The sequence below is a fragment of the Amblyraja radiata genome, chromosome 2 (genome assembly GCF_010909765.2).
Source record: "Amblyraja radiata isolate CabotCenter1 chromosome 2, sAmbRad1.1.pri, whole genome shotgun sequence".
Taxonomy (NCBI): domain Eukaryota; kingdom Metazoa; phylum Chordata; class Chondrichthyes; order Rajiformes; family Rajidae; genus Amblyraja; species Amblyraja radiata.
In genome coordinates this window covers 73,671,212-73,687,579 of record NC_045957.1, presented here as the reverse complement: position 1 = coordinate 73,687,579, position 16,368 = coordinate 73,671,212, and the positions used below count along the sequence as shown (strand labels likewise).

The following is a 16,368-nucleotide window of genomic DNA, read 5'->3' as shown; positions in this document are numbered from 1 at the left end:
TGTAGGTTTAATGTCTATTGTCCTTTCTTATGAATCTCTTTATGCACTTTGACCATAAATATCACACTATGCCCAGAATAAGCGTTGAAATACGTTTCTTATTCCTGAGCATATTTTCAACCAGAGATTAGTGGGAGTCTGCAGCTTAGTGAAAGATTAGTGAAGGCAAAAGCACTTTACACATGTAACCGCCTGGGTAAAACACATGACAACCAGCTGTAGGCCCAGGTGTAAGCTGGGAAGTGTGGGTAGACTAAATAACACTTGTTTAGGCTAGTATGCATGACGGGATGAATGGCCTGCCAATTTCTATGATTCTCTGATCTAGCCAAACCTTGCCAAATCAGTCATCTGAATATAAGTGAATCTTTGATTCAAGGTTTACTGATGTACCCTGAATTAATGCATGAAACCATTCGCAGACTGACAGATCCATCTACAGTAATTGAAGATGTTTCCACATGTAGAGGTGCCCTTTGGTCAAGATTTCAGTAATTTAACTTGATTTATTTCCTGTGAAAGAGAAAGGTTACACACTAGAAAGTTAGTGCGATTACAGACTAGTCAAGTCATCGATATTCTGTCCTGCAAATTGTTCTTGCTAACCTCAAATACTTACACCTATTTTTATCTGACAATAACTTTGCAATGTGATTACTTTTGACGGGAGAATTGACATAAAACAAAATTTGCTATGTTGTAAATTCTTTGATAGAGTGCCAGGAGGAAGCAAGAAATCAATCTGAAATCTCACTGAAGAATCTGTTCTTATCGATCGTAAAATGAATGCCTATTCCAAGTGGTAATTTTTTTTAATATACCGTAATACCTTGCAATAATATTTATTCCTGCTGCTTATGGGATATTAAAAAGTAAAATGAACAAAAAGTAAAATGCCTATAATAATCCCACAAGGGAATTATTCCCCTCCATAACATGGATACAATTTGGGGACATATGTCAACTGAACTGAAGGGTGACCATAATCCTTGTAGGGAAGCTGACTGGTGCTACCAAACTAGAATGGCGTGGGAACCAAAGTAGAGCTCAGCAAACAGAAGGACTGATGGGAATGTAAAGGTGAGAACTGTAAATCTCAGGAAGGACAGGCAGGAAGAGGTTAAGGAATATGATGAAACTGATGGTGTGCAGTGTATTTATTACAATGTAAGAAGTATCGTGGGTAAAGCAGATGAACATATAGTTTGGGACAGTGTTTGGAACTATAATGTTGTGGCCTTTCTGGAAAGGGACAGGGAAAGAGGTGGAGGAAAATCTCCACTAACCAGGGAGAACAGAGAGGACATATTGAAGGGTTTATCTGCTGAGGTGACATGGAGAGAGCTCAACAATAAGAAATGTGCAAGCACTCTAACAGGACTGTACAATAGGTCTCCCAATAACAAGCAGAAGAGAGAGGAACAGATATGTAGATGGGTTACTGAAAGATGCCAAAATAACAGTGTTGTTGTAGTGGGTGACTTTACAGAGAGTAGGGGAATCGAGAACCTGAGAACATAGGTTTAAAGTGATTGTGGGTGTGGGTGGGGAAGTGGGGGGGGGAGATGTAATAGGAATCTGAGGGGTAACATTTTACACAAAGGATGGTGGGTGGATGAAATTGGCTGCTGGAGGATGTAGTGTGATCTCTGATGCCAAAATAAGGATATGGATTAGTTTAATGCAGCATTATGTTCGTCACAGACTAGCGGATTGAAAGGCCTGTTCCTGTGTGTACTGTTCTATGTCCTATGTTTTGAAAAAGTGCATTAGTGATCAGGTATTGTGAAGATGTACTCTTTTTTGATAGCATTCACATCGTAGGAAATCCCTGCAATCTCAATGCAACTTGTACTGGTTCTAGAACAACCTGTTCTCGTGTCAGTGGGCTTCAGGTGGCAGGGATGTTATCCCTGAGTTCAAACCTTCCAAAGATTTGAGGTCAATTTTTTCAGCTGACACATAAATGTTGTACATAAGAAGCTGTTGGAGCTACCAACAAATTTGATAACAAATCAACCCCTATTTGCTCCCTCAGGTTGCCATTGGATTTTTCATGCCACTATTTCGAAAGAATATCAATGTGGGCAAGGAATTGTCTCTGACATTCTGAAGAAAATGTATCTTTTAATTAACATTGCTAAATGTTGACTATTTGTTATTATCACATTATTTATCGGGAGTTTGTTCTTCAAAATTGGCTGCAACGTTGTCTGCGATAAAATAAAGACTAAAGAAGTTTAATGATGGGTCATAGTGGGGGCTTTGACACAATTTCCCCAGAATTAATTCACCATTAGAAGTACACAGTCACCTAATCCATTCACTAAATCCTTTCTTTCTGATAATTTTTAATTGTTAAATTTGGTGACTTTAAATGGTATCATTCCTTAATAAATTATAAATTCATATGTGCTTAAAATATAGGGATTTCCAAGTTCTGTACCCAGCCACTGATCAATTCCCCCTCTTCAGCCATTCCTTCAGGAAAGAATTGTGCTGCAATATTTTGCATGTTATGTATCTAGTGATTGATTGAAATGTGTGTGATGGAGGAGGCAAAAACAATCAAGTAACAAAATATGTATTCATATAGCAACAGGGGATCATGGCAAAACTGTCACAATATAATTTAAATTATACATTATTTATATTATACATAATAATATTAGCTAAGGAGCATAAGCTAATTTATTTTAACTTTTTTGTTTCAATTCTTTTAGCATTCAAAGTGAGTAAATGCATTGGTAGCAAGTGTCTACTTGTTCTATATTGATCATCAATTGATCTGGAACTCAGCAACATCAATCATTGATCAAACTCCAATGGAATCCCACCAAGAGCCACATTTTTTCATCTCTACCCCTTTCAGCCTTCCGCAGAGACCGTTCCCTCCACAACACGCTGGTTATCTCATCCCTTCCCACCCAAACCACAGTCTCCCCAGGTACCTTCCCCTGCAACCGCAGAAGATGCAACACCTGTCGCTATACCTCCTCCCTTGACTCTGTCCAGGGACCCCGATATTCCTTTCAGGTTAGGCAGAGTTTCACTTGCACCTCCTCCAACCTAATCTACTGTCTCCGTTGTTCAATATGTGGACTCTTATACATCGGTGAGACCAAACGCCGACTGGGCGTTCGTTTCGCTGAACACCTTCGCTCAGCCCGCCTGAAACTTCCAGATCTCCCGGTTGCTGGAAACTTTAATTCTCCTTCTCATTCCCACACAGACCTTTCTGGCCTATGTCTTCTCCATTGTCAGAGTGAGGCTACACGCAAATTGGAGGAAGAGAATCATATATTTTGCTTGGGCAGCTTACAATCCAGTGGTATGAATATTGATTGATCTCACTTCAGGTAGCCCCTGCATTCCCTCTCTTTCTATCCTTCCCCCACCCAAGTCGCACTAGCTTCCCATTTTCACCCTCAAACAGCTAACAATGGCGTGTTTTCTTTATTATCATTATGTTTTTTACATATCTGCCATTCATGGGTCTTTATCTCTCCACATCACATCTATATCTTTTGTTTCCCTTATCCCTAACCTGTCTGAAGAAGGCTCTCGCGCCGAAACGTTACCCATTCCTTCGCTCCTGAGATGCTGCCTGTCCCGTTGAGTTACTGCAGCTTTTTGTGTTTATCTTCAAACATTTAACTCCAGACATTAGGTTCTGAAATACTGTAAATTGTTAATTTGTTTTAACCCACCACCTTTGCATTGTCAAATGATACATCCTGTCACTATCTTCTATAAATACTTATATGACTACAGGTGCTGTCTGTACGGAGCTTATACTTTCTCCCCATGAGCGCATGGGTTTTCCATGAGATCTTTAGATTCCTCCCACACTACAAAGACATACAGTTTTGTAGGTTAATCTTGGTCTCAACATTAGCAAGACCAAGGTGCTGGTTAGTGACTTTAGGAAGGGAAAGCCAAGGGTTTAAGAACCTGTTTTCATTGGAGGGACAGTGGTAGAGAGACTAAATTGCTTCAAGTTCTGGCTGTATTTAACTCTTAGGGTCTCTCCTGGATCCAACACATTGATGTAATCACATACAAAGCTCACCAATGCCACAATTTTTTCAGTAGTTTGAGGAGATGTATTGTATGTCAGGCTGTTATTCATTGATGACAGCTCGACATTTAATACCCTCATCCCCTCCAAGCTGGTTACCAAGCTCTCAGATCTGGGTCTCTGTGCATCTCTCTGCAATTGGATCCTCGACTTCCTCATCCACAGACCACAGTCTGTCCGTATTGGTGGAAGTGTGTCATTCTCGATAACAATCAGCACGGGAGCACCTGAAGGCTGCGTGCTCAGCATCCTGCTGTACTCACTTTATACTCATGACTGTGTAGCCGGACATAGTGCGAACTCCATCATCAAGTTCGCTGACGACACCACTGTTATGGGACGAATCACTGATGGTGACGAGTCAGAGTATAGAAGTGAGATCAACCGACTGACCAAATGGTGCCAGCACAATAATCTGGCTCTCAACACCAGCAAAACAAAAGAACTGATTGTGGACTTTGGAAGGGGCAGGATAGGGACCCACAATTCCGTTTATATCAATGTGGAAAAGGTCAAGAACTTCAAATTCCTGGGCTTGCATATTTTCGAAGGTCTTTCCTGGTCCCAGCACACTGATGCAACTATAAAGAAAGCACATCAGCGCCTCTACTTCCTGAGAAGATTACAGAGAGTCGGTATGTCAAAGAGGACTCTCTCAAACCTCTACAGGTGCACAGTAGAGTGCACGCTGACTGGTTGCATCATGGCTTGTTTCGGCAACCTGAGCGTCCAGGAGCGGAAAAGAAAACAGAAAGTTGTGACCACTGCCCAGTCCATCATCGGCTCAGACCTCCCCACTATCGAAAGGAACTATCGCAGTTGCTGCCTCAAAAAGGCTGCCAACATCATCAAGGACCCACACCATCCTGGCCACACACTCATCTCTCCGCTGCCATCAGGTAGAAGGTACAGGAGCTTGAAATCTGGTACATCCAGGTTCAGGAACTGCTACTTCCCCACAGCCATCAGGCTATTAAACACACCATCAAACAAACTCTGAACTATAACAGCCTATTGCACATTATCTGTTTATTGATGTGTATCTATATGGTCTATGCTATATAGACACACTGAACTGTTCTGTATTTATGCTTACAATATTCTGTTATGCTGCAGCAAGCAAGAATTTCATTGTCCTATCTGGGACACATGACAATAAACTCTCTTGACTTGACTTGACTTGACTTGACCATTTATCGAACTTCTAAGGTTGTCCGGTTGGCAGCATACTGCCTGATTGCATCAAAGTCTGGTTCAGTAATTTGAATTCTCAACAATGAAGGGGGCTGCAGAAAATGGTGGATATTGCCTGGTCCAACATGAGTACTGTCCTCCACTATTGGTGCAAATCTATAAGGTATGTGCCGCCACAAGAAGGTGGCTAATATCATCAGAGGCACACACTGCCCTAGCCATGCTCTCTTCTTGCTGCTATCATCAGGAAGAGGACTATTGTTCAAGAACAATCCGCAACGCAAGAACAGACATGGTGGCGCAGCGGTAAAGTTGCTAGCTTACAGCGCCAGAGACCCAGGTTCAATCATGACTGTCTGTATAGAGTTTGTATGTTCTCCCTGTGACCATGTGAGTTTTCGCCGGGTGCTCTGGTTTCCTCTCACAGTCCAATAACATACAGGTTTGTAGGTTAATTGGCTTCAGTAAAGTTGGAAATTGTCCTTAGTGTGTAGGATAGTGCTCAAGCACGGGGCGGTCACTGGTTGGCATGGATTCGGTGGGCCAAAGGACCTGTTTCCTCGCTGGATTTCTAAAATCTAAAGATTGGGAGCCCACTCAGTGCTGTCCTAATATCAGTCTGGGACCTCCATCAAAATTGTTCTGGAAGCTTCCTCACTACTGCCCAATATCAGTTGTGAAATACCGAATACTAGAGCATGCCAGTTATTGAAGCAATTATATTCAGTAGCAATGTTACATTATTACTTATTACACTCTACCCACTTGCTGTACTTACTTTTCTGCTTAATCGTGCACAAATATTTTCAAAGTATTTGTGGCTTTTGGTTCTGTAGCTGTTATTTTTCTGCGACTGTTATTTTTCCGGTAAAGGTTAATTCTTTGACCATTCAGTTTAGAAGTAATCCCAGGTGAACTAAAAATGAATGAACTGGATGATAAAATAACCTTCAGCCAACCACTGCCCATAAACCAAGAGTTAGTTTAGATGGGCAGTGACCAACACCTTCACAATATGGTCAAATAACTAGTGTACCATTTACTGAGAGTTTAGAGTAATAAATGAAGAGTTGAATATTGTCTTTAGTTTAGTTTAGTGATTCAGCATTGAAACAGGCCCTTTGGCCCATTGAGTTCATACCTACCATTGATCACCATACACTTATTCTATGTTATCCCACTTTCACATACTACACACTAGGGGTCATTTACAGAAGCCAATTAACCTACAAACATGTAGGTCTTTGGAATGTGGGAGGAAAGCGGAGCACCCGGAGAAAACCCATGTGGTCACAGGAAACTCCGCACAGACAGCACCCGTAGTCAGGATCGAACCTGGGTCTCTGGCGCTGTGATGCTGCAGCACTATAGCTGCGTCACTCTGCCATCTTAATTTTTTTTTTAAACAACCAAAGAATCAGTTTATGTAAATTAGTGAATCTACTTTGAATATGAGCTGAAGGGGTATTTACTCAAAACATTGTCTGTTTATCTCTCCGTAAACCCTTCCTTATTTGCCAAGTGTTATTATCATTTTCTGGTTTTTTTTAGAATGCGAGTATAGGAACAGCATCACAACTTGAGCAGCTAAATATACTGTAACCACTGGGTGGCGCCAACAATGGCTGCCTCGCCAACAGTCTGTGGGACCTTTCCTTTGATGTGTTTTCCGGAAGTGGCGGTGCTGCCCTGCAGCTGCGGCTCGCCTGCAGTCCGTTTGTTTTTTTCTTTTTTTTGTTTTCTTTTTGTCCTGTTTCAGTTTATTTTAGTCTATTTTGGTTGTGTATGTGTGGGGGGGGGGGGGGGGGGGGGGGGGGGGGAGACACATGTTTTTGGTCTCTTCTTTCGGGGGGATGTGACCTTTTCTTGTCGTATCCCCTGTCTCCGTCTGCGCTGAGGCCAAATGGCGGAGCTGGCGGCCTCCAACTGGGACCAACCTCTAGGCTCCGGAGGCAGAGCCAGGATTTACCAACGCGAGGCTGGCCGACTTCGGGGCTGTGGTGGCGTTGCGGCGGCGGCGACCCGACTTCCGACCTGACTTCGAAGACTCGGAGACACGGCCGCGGGCCCAGAGGACTCGGCCGTGGGGCCAGTGGACGACATCGTCGGGAGCTCGCAGGTCCCAGGTTGGTGACCTGTTTTCCGGAGCTCCCGCAACAACAGCTTAGTCCGCTGGACTGGAGGGCGGCAGCTTCGTACGCCCCGGGCCGTGGAGTTTGAACCGGCCCGTTCGCGGAGCTTGGATTCAGCCGCGGGACTTACCGTCACCCGGCGGGGTCGCAACATCGGAAACCTGGATCACCTCAACGGAGAGAGAGAACAAGGAGGGAAGAGACAAGGACTTTAAAACTTTTGCCTTCCATCACAGTAAAGAGGACCTGGTGGACTCACTGTGGTGGATGTTAAATCTGTTTATTGCGTGTTTTATTATTTTATTCTATGTTATGACCGCAAGGCATGAAATTTTGTTCAGACTGAAAAGTCTGAATGACAATAAAGGATACTTTACTTTTTACTTTACTTTACTTTAAATAGTACTAGACTAAGTGGGAGTCATGGGTTCCAGTCACACGGGAGGCCTGGTCTCCCAATGCAACCCATTCCCCAATGCAATATTCCACCATGGTGTGGGACAGGGTGTGGTATGGGGGAGGGGGAGTGGTGTGGGAGAGAGGGGTGGTGTGGGGAAGGGGTGGTGGTGTGGGGGAGGGGGGTGTTGTGGAGGAGGGGGAGTGGTGTGGTGTGGGGAGGTGGGTGGTGTGCAGGAGGGGGGGTGGTGTGTGGGGGAGGGGGTGGTGTGGGGGAGGGTGGTGGTGGTGGCTAGGAGGGGGGGGGGTGGTGTGGGGGAGGGGGTGGTGTTGGGGAGGGTGGTGGTATGGTGTGATGGGGTGGGGTGGTGTTGGGGGGTGGGGTGGTGTGGGGAGGTGTGGGGAGGAACAGTGGAGGGGTATGAATGGATGTGTGGGGGTGAGGAGTGGTGGTGTGGGACAAGGGGGGTGTGTGTGAGGAAGAGGGGGAGGGGGGGAAGTGGGATAGGGGAAGGGGGTGTGTGGGGGTGTTGGGGTATGTGGGGGGGTGGGACTCCACTCAGCGGCCACCAGCCGCGGCACCACACAGCGACTTTCCCGACTCCACACAGTGCCTTTCCCAATTCCATACAGCGACTTTCCCGACTCCACACAGCAACTTTCCCGACTCCACACTTGCGGACTCAATCTGCACTTGTGGACTCAGCAGGTGCCTTCACGGTGAATGACAGACGAGAAGACCAATCTGCTGATCTCAAGATTTTTTAAACCTTCTTAACTTTTGTAATATTCCACCGATCGGAATAAAACTTAGTGCGCTTGGAGGAGAGGAGAACGGTGAGTAAGGTTGCGAAAAATCCTAGCGATAAAGGGTACAGTTTTTGTGCAAATTAAAAAAAAAACAACCGGGAGTGGTCAAGATGAGGGTTCTAGTAATAGTATAGATAGATAGACGTGTTAAATGTATGTTTTTTGCGTTTTTTAGCTTGTTTTATGTGGGGGTGAGGGGGGTTAGGGGAAACTAACTGTTTTCGAATCTCTTACCTTGACGGAGTTGCAATTTTTTTCCATATCGTATCTCCGTCTGCACTGCGGCCTAACATCGAGGAGTTGGCGGCCTTTGCAGGGGACCGATTTCGAGAGCTCCACCGCATGTGCCTATGGGACTTTAACATCGCAGAGCCCGCCACACCATTGACAGAGATCGACCACTGAGCTCCAACTGTGGGTGCTTGCGGACTTTAACATCACGGAGCCTGCGGTCTCTGGTAAGAGACCGACTTCAGGAACTCCAAGCCGCGGCAGTTTCGTCCGACCCGACGCAGGAGTTTCTATCGCCCTGACCTGGGAGCTTTGATCGCCCCAACAGATGGTTCGACTGCCCTGACTGCAGGAGAACAAAGAGGAAGAAGCTGCAACATTTTTGCCCTCCGTCACAGTGAGGAATGTGGGGAATCTGCTGTGGTGGATGTTTATGTTAACTTTTATGCACTTGTGTGTTTTGTTTCCTTTTTATTTGTATGGTAATTCACATATCACTGTACCTTAATTGGTACATGTGACAATAAACGACCTTTGAAACCTTTGAAACCTTAAATGACATTCAAGCATTCTCCTATCGGTGGATAAGGCATATTAGTGTATTTTATATCATCAGAGCTTATCCCTGCATTGCAGAGTCGAGGTCTGCTTTATTTGACAATTACAATGTTCAACTGTACTGTTAAGTCATCTCACTGTACTTTGGCATTTGGAATTGGCAGTCATCACACTGGCTGTGAAGAAAATATTCAACCTTTAAATTGGATTCAAGCATAGCTAATTTACAGACATTGGTTGCACATCAGAATGGCTGTGATAGCAGAACAGATTAAACACATAACTATGATTGCTGTTTAATAAAATGAATTGCAACGTTTATAGTTAAATGAGACATTCTTCTCCAGAAATTCAGACCTTTTGCTTCCACTAAAATATCCTTATTTCCCCTGATCCTTACAGTCCCAGTCAAATAATTAATCAGGACAATTTACCATTCCAGTGGCAAAGTGTCAATACTTTTTCTCATTAAGCTTGATAAGCTAGATAGTCATAGAGTCCTGCACTGCGGAAACAGGTCCATCAGCCCAACTTGCCTGCCTAAACTACCTCCTCTGACAGCTTGTTCCATACACCCACCACCCTTTGTGTAAAAAAGGTTACCCCTCAGGTTCCTATTTAAATCTTTACCCCCTCTCAAACCTATGTCTTCGGGGTTAACATTTGGTTTGACTTGAAGTTTGACTTGGATAAAATCAAAACTAGATATTTCTAATTGTGGTGGGCATTTGATGAAGTACTGCATCAAAGCATGGGTAACATTGTCATGGATTGAGGTTTGGCAGCTAACAGGAAATTAAGGGTAGACATAATTAGGCCCCACGCTGTTCATCAGAATGTAATGAGTGACATGGCATTGGGATCAATGCTGGAGCCTCAATGTTTTATTGTTTATATAAAAGACCTGGATGAAGGCACCAAAAGATATGATTGCTAATTTGGCTAAAGGAGTTTACTATCTAAATGGTGACCAATTGGAGAGTTCTGAGATGTGAACGGATCTGGGTACCCCTGAGAACTAGTTTCAAAAAAGCAGGTACCAAGTGCAACAAGTATGGGGAAAATAATACTAAAGTTAAAAGGTTATACTTCGTTTACATAAGGGACTGGTGCAAACACATCAGGAGCACTGTGTGTGGTGTTGGTTTCCTTATTTAAGGAAGAATTTTAGTGTGTTGATAACAATTCAGGGACGATCTACTGAATAAATATCTGTTAAAATGATCTATCACATGATAAAAGCTTGGCTATTATCCAATGAAGTTTAGAAAAAGTACAAAGGGAGTTGTTAGATCCAATCCTTGACTGGCTGGATATGGATGGGAATATTTTCTGCTCTGACAAGATCTTGATCTGGGGATCACATGTAAAATAAATGGTTACCCATGCAAGAAAGAGACGAGATGTCATTTTTCTCTCTTGGAGGTCAAAAATCATTGAAACTATTCCTCAATGGATCATAATTACATAGTTTTTGAATATTTATAAGGTGGGCTGGGCTTGGGATAGACATGTACCTGGAAAGCACAATAAGCAATTTTGATTAATGCAGTATTTTGTACTCCACAGAAAGCTAAAAGAACGTTGCTAATATATAGTTGATGGGGGAGGTAAGAAGAAGTATGTACAGGACAAATACAAGACAAATACACCAGGTATGTTGAGCAGATTCTGCCCTGTTCTGTTGAGTAAAAGTGTTCCAATCATTTCCCTCATAAAAGTGTTCCAATCATGGAAAGACAGCTGACAGGAGGAAATAGACCCCACCTGGAGCAGGCATGGGCTAGCTACCCGTGTCAGCAGGATCCAATACTATTCAGTATTTTGGAGACACCCACTTATGGCTACGAAAATAATTAAAGAAGGAATACCCCGAGAATCTGCGAGAGTGGGGACGGAAGAAGACTCATTGATGGATAATACGGCTATAGACCTAGGAACGGAAAAGGCCATGAGCAATACATGCACTCCACAAGAACCATGCGCACAATCATCATCCGAGAAGAGGCTTCAGGTCTGCTCCTGCGGCTGGATGAAAATAACATCTTCAAAGGGCTTGAAAATACATCAAAATAAAGGGTGCTTGAGAGAGTGAAAACAGGGACCTCGCATTGATAAGTACTTCCTGAAAAAGTCAATCAATTCAGTCAAATGAAGTCCAGCGACTGAAGTCTCAACAAAGTTTGCAGGACATCAGCCCCCCTGATGAAGGAAACTCAAGCGCAGTTACGCAGGCAGAGGAAGATATGGAGCCCATCCAGCCAAGAAAACCAGCAATGGAGAAAAAGATCAGCGGAAGAAAACCTCGCCTGAAATGGCCTGGAGCCTCGGAGAAGAAAGAATGGGAGACCATAAATGCAGACCTGACCACTATCCAGTAAGGGGTACAGTCGAAAGAATGCTTGACAAGATGGCGGACATCATGTATAGCTATGGAGCAGAACGATATGGAATAAGGGAGAAAAAGGAAAAGGCACCAGCTTTGGAAAGCAAGTGCAGACGGCAAAAGGAGATGGAATGCCTAATCCGGGAGAGAAGGCAGCTCAAGAAGCAGTGGAGGAAGGCTTCTGATAGTGAGAAGGAGGGCATCAACATTCTCCAGGGAAACATCAAAAACTGTTTAGCAACCCTGAGACGAGCAGAGTACCTGTGGAAATCACAAAAAAAGAAAGAACGAACGAGATCACGCTTCTTCAAGGACCCCTACAAGTTCATAAAATCACTTTTCAACAAAGACAAGGGAGGAAACCTGAAAACATCAAGGCAGGAGCCGGACGAGCATCTGGAAAGAATGCATGCGGATGACAAGAGACACCAGAAGACAACTATTCCATCGGACATTCCACCAATTGAACAACAAGAGCACCAGATGGACATTAGTCCTCCAACGTGGAGGGAGCTGGAACAGACAGTAAAGCGGGCAAGAGTATCTTCAGCCCCAGGGCCAAATGGGGTTCCGTATCGACTCTACAAGGGTGCTCCTGATGTTCTTCGCTTTCTGTGGAGGCTAATGAGAGTGGCTTGGGAGAAGAGAGTCATACCCAAAGCATAGCGCAGGGCAGGAGGAATCCTGATTCAGAAAGAGGAGGAATCCACAGATATCAGCCAATTCCGCCCTATCAGTCTCCTCAATGTGGAGGGTAAGATCTTCTTCAGCATCATAGCTCAGAGGATGACCAGCTATTTAGAGAGAAACAACCTTGTGGATACAACAGTCCAAAAAGCAGGCATCCAGGGTTCTCTGGATGTCTCGAACATACCAGCATAATTTGGCACCAAATCCAGACTGCAAGAAAAGAGATGAGCGATCTGCATGTCATTTTCCTTGACCTTCCCAAGGCATTCGGAACTGTCCCTCATAGTTTCCTCTGGGCATCCTTTGACTTCTTCAGGATACCAGAGACTATTGCAAGCCTTGTCAACGCTTATTTTCAAGATCTGCAGCTCTGTTTCACCACGCCTGAGTTTACGACCACATGGCACTGCATGGAGATTGGCATTATGGCAGGGTGTACCATCTCCTCATTGATTTGTACAATGGTCATGGAAGGGGTATGAGTAGGGGAATCAAGAACCAGAGGACCGAGCTTTAAGGTGAGAGGGGATAGAATGTGAGGGGAAACTTTTTTCACGCAGAGAGTGGTGAGTAATTAGAATGAGCTGCCAGAAGAGGTAGTTGATGCAGGTACTATAGCAGCATTTAAAATATACTTGGACAAGTATATGGGTAGGAAAGATTTAGTGGGATATGGCCAAACACGGGAAAATGGGACTAACTTAGATGGGGCGTCTTGGTTGGCATGGACATGTTGGGTCGAAGGGCTTATTTCCATGCTGTGTGATTCTATGACCTTCTAAGAAAAAATAGAACTACAAATATATGCTTTTGCAAACTCCGTGTCTTTGTGGTTTCTGAGATCTTTTCTTTTGCATATAAAACCCCTATGGACATGTCGGTGTCCTTTGGACATGTCGGTTCCACAATAGGAGTTTAGCTTCCTCCATGCTGACTGTTTCCATGGTGACATACTCTTGCTAATGGTCAGCTTATTCAGCGGCACACAGCAGATGGTGCTCCTTTCTTCCTGCCTCCATTCTGTGATAAAGATATTGTTGAGCAGGTAGGAAATAATAGCCATGGTCTAACTGGTGCAGCCTGAATTGCAAAGACATCTCTCATCAAACCATCTACCCGCTTGAACTCTTTTATTTTAATTGTGATTTTATTCAACTGTACAGGCAATCTGTTTGAGGTCCCCAAGTATATCATCATAAGGGCCTCCAAGTGGGTAGTTGGTGGCGAGCGGCTGAAGTCTGGATTCCATCTACCACCCATCAGGGCCTACATGGATGACATGACAATCATCACAACAACAGCACCTTGCACCAGGCGGCTTTTAGGGAAGCTTCAAGAGAACATCACTGGGGTCAGAATGAAATTCAAGCCATCCAAATCAAGAAGCATTTCTATAATCATAGGCAAACTGATAGATCAAAGGTTCTTCATTGACCAAGAACCTATCCCAACTGTGTCAGAGAAGCCAATCAAAAGTCTGGGAAGATGGTATAGCTCTAAGGTGAAGGACACTGATCAGGCTAACGAGTTTAGGCAAGAAGTCATCAAAGGTCTGGCGAACATCGATTATTATCTTAATGGGGTTAGGTTAGGTAAGGGGGCAACGAGACCTGGGTGTCCTTGTACACCGGTCACTGAAAGTTGGCTTACAGGTACAGCAGGCAGTGAAGAAAGCTGATGGAATGTTGGCCTTCATAACAAGAGGATTTCAGTATAGGAGTAAAGAGGTTCTTCTGCAGTTGTATAGGGCTCTGGTGAGGCCACATCTGGAGTATTGTGTACAGTTTTGGTCTCCTAATTTGAGGAAGGACATCCTTGTGATTGAGGCAGTGCAGCATAGGTTCACGAGATTGATCCCTGGGATGGCGGGTCTGTCATATGAGGAAAGATTGAAAAGACTAGGCTTGTATTCACTGGAGTTTAGAAGGATGAGGGGTAATCTTATAGAAACATATAAAATTATAAAAGGACAGGACAAGCTAGATGCAGGAAAAATGTTCCCAATGTTGGGCGAGTCCAGAACCAGGGACCACAGTCTTAGAATAAAGGGGAGGTCATTTAAGAATGAGGTGAGAAAAAAACTTTAACACCCAGAGCGTTGTGAATTTATGGAATTCCCTGCCACAGAGGGCAGTTGAGTCTAAGTCACTGGATGGATTTAAGAGAGAGTTAGATAGAGCTCTAGGGGCTAGTGGATCAAGGGATATGGGGAGAAGGCAGGCACGGGTTATTGATAGGGGACGATCAGCCATGATCACAATGAATGGCGGTGCTGGCTCGAAGGACCGAATGGCCTCCTCCTGCACCTATTTTTTATATTTCTATATAAGACTGATGAAGGACCTGGGGATCAGCGGACAAGCCCTACGCCAGGCCACCAAAGAAACATCACGGGTGGCAGAGCGGAGTAGCCAATGGTTCTGGCTGAAGAGGAAAGACCCCATTTGGTCTCCTAAATAACCGACTAGACAGATACAGAGAGGGGTGGTTCTGGGACTACTGGAGACGTCGTGGGTTCAATCAGCGAAACGTCGATTAATGTATGTGTCGACTTGATAACCCCAATGACGTGTCTGCCTAGCCTTTCTCAACATCGGGGGAGCCTAAGTGAGTGCTTAAGGCTCCCATCACCACTGGAAGCAAGTTGACTTTTGGCACTTTGGATATTTAACATCTTGTCCTGTGTATTTGGAAACCAATCTTGTATCTACAAGTTCAATGGGAGATGGCAAAATACTGTAAGTACCCACTTAGTGACTTGGACAGAGAAAGACAGCGGTACCTTGACACGTCAGAGTGTTTGTCTTGTCTTGGTTTCTTGGTCCTCCAAAATATTCCAAATGGAATTTAAACTGGAGGTGGTGGAGGGAGGACTTAAGCCAGAAAGTGTTATTGGGAAGAAAGAGCTACTTAAAATTTAGTTGCATCTGGTTGGGTAACTATAGTTGGGTGGAGATTATTCCATGCTTTAATTGTGCGGGGGAAGAACGAATTGCTGTATACATCTGTCTTTGTAGCTGGGATCACAAATTGGATCGAATGCCCTCGTCTGCTCCTAATTGGTTTGGGTTTGGTGTAGGTCTTGTAATCTATGTCGAGCTGACCATTTAACAATTTGTAAAAACAGGTCAAACGGTGAGCTTCACGTCTGTCTTGGAGAGGGTTCCACCCCAGAGAATTCTGAAGTTTGGTGACACTCGCTTCTCTCTCATAGGTGTTAGTAACAAATCGAGCTGCCTGTCTTTGGACACGTTTGATGGAAGAAATGTTTTTATTTGTGTATGGGTCCCATGCTGTAACTGCGTAGTCCAAATGAGGTCTAATGAGGGTGAAGTATAGCTTCTCCTTGACAGAAGTTGAACAATGATGAAAGTTGCGCCTCAGAAAGTTTAGGACACCTGTTGCTTTCACCGTTGCATGTCCTGTGATTTTATTGTCATACTACACCAGGTGCGGACCCGTTGGGCCGGTCCCCTAGGCAATATTCCACCACTGACCCATAGCCCCCAACTGCACAGGCACACTGAGAGGTTCCCGTTGGGACATCAGAGTTCCCCGTTGTGATGCGAGTCACGGCAACCCTCCATCAACTGCGCCTCGCCATTCCCTCTTCCTACCCCTATCCTCCTCCATTCCCCTTCAACCCGCAGCAATCCCTTCCCCTACTCTTCACCCTCCCTCTTCTTTCCCCTCTCCTCCTCCCCTCCCCCACTCCTCCTCCCCTACCCCACTCATCCTCCCCTCCCCCACTCCCTCCCTCACCCCTCCCTCCCTCTCCTTTCCCCTGCCCTCAGTCACTTCCTTCCTCCCTCCATAACCCATCTCCCCTCCCAACCCCCTCCTCTTCCTGCACCCCCACTCTCCCTCCTCGCCTCCCCCATTTTCCCCTC

At 44.7% G+C, this 16,368-nt stretch overlaps 1 long non-coding RNA gene across 1 annotated transcript; it reads left to right on the top strand.

The window, feature by feature from the left end:
* Positions 1-5,903: 5,903 nt before the first annotated feature.
* On the top strand, positions 5,904-14,969 carry LOC116984431. The gene is made up of 4 exons (XR_004415015.1): positions 5,904-5,914; positions 6,590-6,594; positions 14,199-14,205; positions 14,809-14,969. It is a non-coding gene; the product is annotated as an uncharacterized LOC116984431 (long non-coding RNA).
* The last annotated feature ends 1,399 nt before the right edge of the window (positions 14,970-16,368 follow it).